The sequence below is a fragment of the Canis aureus genome, chromosome 13 (genome assembly GCF_053574225.1).
Source record: "Canis aureus isolate CA01 chromosome 13, VMU_Caureus_v.1.0, whole genome shotgun sequence".
In the NCBI taxonomy this organism is placed as follows: domain Eukaryota; kingdom Metazoa; phylum Chordata; class Mammalia; order Carnivora; family Canidae; genus Canis; species Canis aureus.
The window spans coordinates 66,388,714-66,394,778 of NC_135623.1; the positions used below are offsets into that span (position 1 = coordinate 66,388,714).

At 37.4% G+C, this 6,065-nt stretch overlaps 1 pseudogene; it reads left to right on the plus strand.

The window, feature by feature from the left end:
* The first annotated feature begins 321 nt into the window (after positions 1 to 321).
* LOC144281733 (uncharacterized protein C3orf38 pseudogene) lies at positions 322 to 1,028 on the plus strand (annotated as a pseudogene).
* Positions 1,029 to 6,065: the final 5,037 nt, after the last annotated feature.

Here is a 6,065-nt window from a genome sequence, read left to right on the forward strand (position 1 = left end):
AAATATTTGGCAGTATATGATAAAGATGAACATATGTACAGCCAAAAGACAAAGGAGTTACCCCTGATTTATGTAACCAGTAAAAATAAATTCATATGGGGACACCTAGGTAGCTCAGCAGTTGAGCATCTGCCTTCAGCTCAGGGCGTGATCCCGGGGTCCTGGGATCGAGTCCCATGTCGGACTCCCTGCATGGAGCCTGCTTCTCCCTCTGCCTGGGTCTCTGCCTCTCTCTCTCTCTCTCTCTCATGAATAAATAAATAATCTTTAAAAATAAGCAAAAAATTAATTAATTAATTAATAATTAATGTGAATCATTTTCTAGGACCATCTCACTATGAATGGAGCCACAGCACTTCCAGCATGGTGTCAAGTTTAGGTTTTATTGCAGCACATCTCAACAAAATGTGAGACCACCGTGGAGTAGAAATTGTGAGCCTTTGTCTGCTGTAGCTACTGAAAGAATATTTTTTCTCAGTCCCTATCTAGATTCCTGTGGACTGCAACGTGCTTCTTCTCTCCATGGCCTAGTTATGATTGGAGTTGTTGGAATTGCCCGTTGAGGGAACACATGTTTGGGCATTTTTGAACAAATTTTTGGACTCATCTGCTGCCTTTTCATGGCGAATACTTAGAAAATTAAATTTATCAACCTGAGATTTATTGGAAAGTGTTCCCCTGCCCCTGGAATGTAACGAAGCCAGCTATTATATTTGAACCTAATGATCTAGAGGCCTTTCTTTTTTAGGATTTTATTTATTTATTTGAGAGAGAGAGAGAGAGAGATATTATGAACAGGGTGGAGGGATAGATGGAGAGGGAAAAGCAGACTCCACTCTGAGCAGAGTCCAATGCAGGACTCCACCCCAGGACCCTGAGATCATGACCTGAGCTGAAGGCAGACTCTCAACCAACTGAGCCACCCAGGCGCCCCTCTGGAGGCCTTTTATAATGTATTTACTTCCTGTGGTACCAGCAAAGCAAGACTTATTGGAAGGCAGGCATTGAATAATGGAATTGGAGATTAAGCTTTATGTAGTGTAAATGAGACATTGTTGAACAAAAGAGAATTGAGTTTTACCCATCTCTTTAAAGCATTAAGCATTAAGCACTGTATGTCACTCTAAAAAACCTTCTATACAGAAACTCTTCCAAATATCCCATCAGTAATGTCTAAAGTGATTTCAGGTGTGAGGATTGACAAATCTCAGTTGAAATATTTTTCTTGACTAACGTATTATATGAATATTTGCCTCTTTCTACCTGAGTTGCAGCAACTGTTCTGAGAGCTGAATGCAGTTCACCAAATAAATGCCACTTTAGATGGTATAGCTAATGGCATACCTTAGACACCTGGTAATATTTTCATTTTACTTAGTGAATATTCTGCTAATATCTGTACTTTTCACATGGGAAAGGATTAATAATGTTCAAGGCCTTTTCAAGTTTTTCATTTAGTCTAAATCTGGATAATTTCACAAATGCATCTCATGACAGTTCTGCTTTTAAAAAGTACATACTTTAGAGATGCTTAATGTATACCCAAAGTTCTCATTGTAGAAAACTTGAAGAACATTCTTATGTGAAAAGTCCAATAATTTAGCAAGTGGAGAAACCCTTACTTTGCCTTTTAAAACCAGAGGAACATATTTCAAAATTATCCACTATAGTCCAAGCTAAATATCTTATCATTTACTACATTTTCTGAGCCATTTGGGGCAATGATAAATGCTGTTCTTAAAACAGACTGCTCTTACCTAAGCTAACAGACTTTTTTAAGGTTTTATTTATTTATTAACGAAAGACACCGAGAAAGAGGCAGAGATACAGGCAGAGGGAGAAGCGCTCTCTGTGGGGAGCCCGATGTGGAACTCAATCCCGGGACCCCAGGATCATGCCCTGAGCCAAAGGTCAATGCTCAACCATTGAGCCCCCTAGGGGTCCTTAAGCTAACAGTTTTATAGAGCATTTATTATAATACCATGTAAAGGAAAAACACTGTTGCAATTTTTTAAAACGTCTGTTTATTTCCTAATTGTTAGATGAATTACTGTTTTTCTCATGATTGATCTTGGGAGAAGGAAAAAAACCCACAAACTTATAATGTGGGCATACGTATATATACTCCCACATCACATCATAAATGTAAATTATTAGGATTTTTCACCTCAAAGCTATTTTACTAGGTTTAAGTTACAAAGTTAGGTTGCCAGATTAATTATATGGTTGCTTTAAATTTTAAATTCCTCATCATCTGGCAGTAATTTTAATCTGCCATTTGGAAAAAATTCAACCGGGAATTATTGTGATGATGTGTTGCAAATGTTCATTTTTTACCTTTAACTCTACTTGTGATCATCTAGGGGTAAGAATTTGGAAGCAGAAGGAAAAAACTCATTTTTTTTTTAATGTCATGCCTCTTATAGGGAGTACAAATTGATATGTCCTAGAATAAGAGTTTAATAAGGAGGGAAATCCCTTTTGTCTGCTATAAGAAAATTGTATTGTTTAAAGTCAAGTTTCTTTTATTTCTTTAAGTATGAGCCGTCATTATAACATGCAATTGATAAATGTCCTAAGGTAGAAGTTAAAAACTAAAATAAATGAATAAATTCATGTGTTGATCAAAATACTATCTAATAATGTCCATAGCACTACTTGTAATAGCGCCAAACTAAAAACAAACCCAATGTTCATCAATAATTTAAGTAGATAAATATGCTGTGGTATATTCATGATTTGCAATATTATCCAGCAGAGAAATTTAATGAACATCAGGTACAGGTAATAATATGGAAAGTTCCATAAGTGCAATGATCAGTAAATGAAACTGGGTACAAGATAGTGCACACTGTAATATTCCATTTATGTAAAGTTCAGAAACAGCTAGAGGTAATCTATGGAGTTGGAAGTTAAAATAGTAGTTACTGGGGCCACCTGGGTGGCTCAGCGGTTGAGCGTCTGCCTTTGGCTCAGGGCGTGATCCTGGAGACCCGAGATCGAGTCCTCCCATCCGGGTCCCTGCATGGAGCCTGCTTCTCCCTCTGCCTGTGTCTCTGCCTCTCTTTGTGTCTCTCATGAGTAAATAAATAAAATCTGAAAAATAAAACAGTAGTTACTTTGAGGAGGAAGGCAGGAACAATGCATGGATGGAGGCAAGAAAGTGGCTTCTGTAGTGCTGTTGTGATTCTTCACTCAAGTGTGAGTCAGAGGAGCGTTTTCACTGTGTGGACATTCACTGAGCTGTGCACCTATGATTGGGTACTTTTTTGATTGGATAATATACATCAAAACAGTTTGTTTTTTAAATAAGAACGCATAGGGAAGGATCCAAAGTACATGAAAACAAGACCATTTAAGCGAGAGTGGGTTGGTGTAAACAAGAATTAAAATATCCTATCATTTTTGCATTGACAAGAGAGTGAAACCTCCACTTAGCCAAACCCCCCTTTTTCCAATTGACTTGCACAACTGGTTGAGTTAATGTAATTAATGTGTATTATATATTGGGCTTCAATCTCTTACCTAAAGAGTAGATGCTATCTGAATAGTTCAGGGAGTCGTATTTAGTGCAAGTGAAAATTTGAAATAGAAGTATACTTTTTAGGATTTGGGGAATAGCTCACTACACACCTCAGTCATTTCCATAAGAATAGAGCAGCAGACCCAATCCTAAAGAGTCAGATATCGCTAAGGCCAAGAGACAAAAAAAAAGAAGTCAGTTTAGCAACGTCTGAATACCAAAGGGAGGTTTACCTTAGTGTTTCTTAGATGTGCAGATGATCCAGTCTCCTGAATTGATGAGAAAGCTCAGATATACAGGCATTGGTTTGACCCGTGTCCTGAGGGCTGAATAAACTTGGGTTTGCTTCCATTTGTTTTTTTATTCTCCCAGAAACTGATCACACTGGTCACAGTTGCTATCTGTTTTATTTTATTTTTTTTATAAAATTATTACTTACGCTGAGTAAAAAATCTATTTAAATCAGAAACATAATTCAGGGGATAAAAATCAACATAAATGAGACAGAGAGGTACAATGGAATTTAGAAACAAAGCAAGTGACATTCTCTTTTTGGAGAGTGTGTTCATCTGAGAAAATGGGGATAGTAATAAAATACGTATTTCAAGATTACTGTGAGAACGATATGAAACGTAGAACTTCATGACTTACTAGCTACGTGGCTTTGGGCAAACTATGAACATGTAATCTTTCTGCACTTCAGCTTTCCCATCCATGAAATAAGAATATAGGAGTATTTATCATTCACGTAGTGATTTTCTTTTCAACATGTTAGTGTAAGTAGTGTGATGTACACATAAGTGAATGTTTACGTCTGTCTATGGGTGTGTCCACATATTTGCATCTACGTCCATGGGATGTTTAGCTTGTGTTTGAAGTACACTAATTCGTAACCCAAACCACGATGTGTTAGTAACATAGGGTTCTTAAGATGATTTTTCACTAGTGAAATGCATTGTATTTAAGATAATGGGTTCACTAGAGGACTTAGGCATTGCTCTCCCGTTTATTGCTCTCCCATTGAAGGTATGAGATGGAAGAGTCTGGAAAGCTCCGCAGTCTGTCTTTTGGAGGAATGACACACCAGGTCTAGAGCTCTGTGTAGGCCTGTGTCTTCCCCTCCACACAGTATTCCTGATCCAACTAAATGACTGGCTATTTCTCCCTTTGGAATATCATCTTTTCCGGAGCTGATAATCAGTATACTTTACAGTCCAGGCCTCCTGGCAGGGTATCTTCTGACTAGGTCGGCATTCATTCTTAGCAGTAGGTGCTCGGGCCATGCTGGCTCTTAAATATTTAGAACGTTACTCTTACTCATGCTTAGCTTGGAGCAAACCTGCATCCATGGGGCTTCTAAATGTGGCTAACAACAGAGAGGGGGATTTTGTTAAATTTACACCAACACATTGCATGATTGCTTTGTGGCCTTCTTACAAATAAATGTGTATTTGTTAGATTTTGGTTTGACAGCTTGCGTTTATTTCAATTTTCTGACATAGTGATACGTTTGTCTAGATTTCAGGATACTTGCACAAGTGAAATAAAGATACGTGTACAAAGTTGCATGAGCAACTCTGGAAACACAGCCTTCTGGCCAAATGAGAGCCACTTCTCTTCTCACCTCTTTTCTGGAATAAAACTCTAGGCAGCAAGTTGAAGAGGTGGGGAGAAGGGAAAAGGAATAAGAAGCCAACCAGAGGTAGCACACCTTTCCCTGAGGGTGGGCAGCTGTCAACTACAGTCCTTTGCTTTGGTGAAGTGAAGCAAAAGAAAACTGAATTAAGCCGAACCTATTTTAATCACTGGATCCAGATTGGATTTTCATGATATGAAATAACTATAGGAAGGGAAGGAAAAATAAAATTAGAAAAAAAACGAAGAAGGAGACAAAAGCCATAAGAGACTCTTAATTATAGGAGACAAACTGAGGGTTGCTGGAGGGGAGGAGGATGGCGAAGTGGGGCAACTGGGTGATGGGCATCAAGGAGGGCACATGATGTGATGAGCACTGGGTGATGTATACAGCTGATGAATCACCAAATTCTACCTCTGAAACTAATAATCACCAAATTCTACCTCTGAAACTAATAATAATATATATTAATTACTTTGGATTTAAATAAAAAAATAAAATGAAATAATTATAGGACTATTACCTAAGTGTGAACAGGGATGTCATGGCATCTGCCCAACTTTCCACTCAGAGCCACAATAAATTTACCCACATTGAATACTTTTTAAAGGGATAGAGGATAAGAAAAATAAAATTTTAGTTTCCTCATAAGTCCTTATTTAATCTGCTTGATACAAAAATATTTCAATATTAAATTTTTGTAAAAATGTTAAGAATTCTGTTTCTTCTCATAATTGGTTTGATTTAGGTGGCCCAACTCATGTATATAATCATTGAATGGTTTTATTTTTTCATTAACTGCTATCATCTGTATTCTTTGAAAACCCCCTTTATCTCTTTCCACTGTATATAAGCACTTTAAATATTGCCTACTTTCATGGCACTTTCAGTCATTTTCAGGGTTTT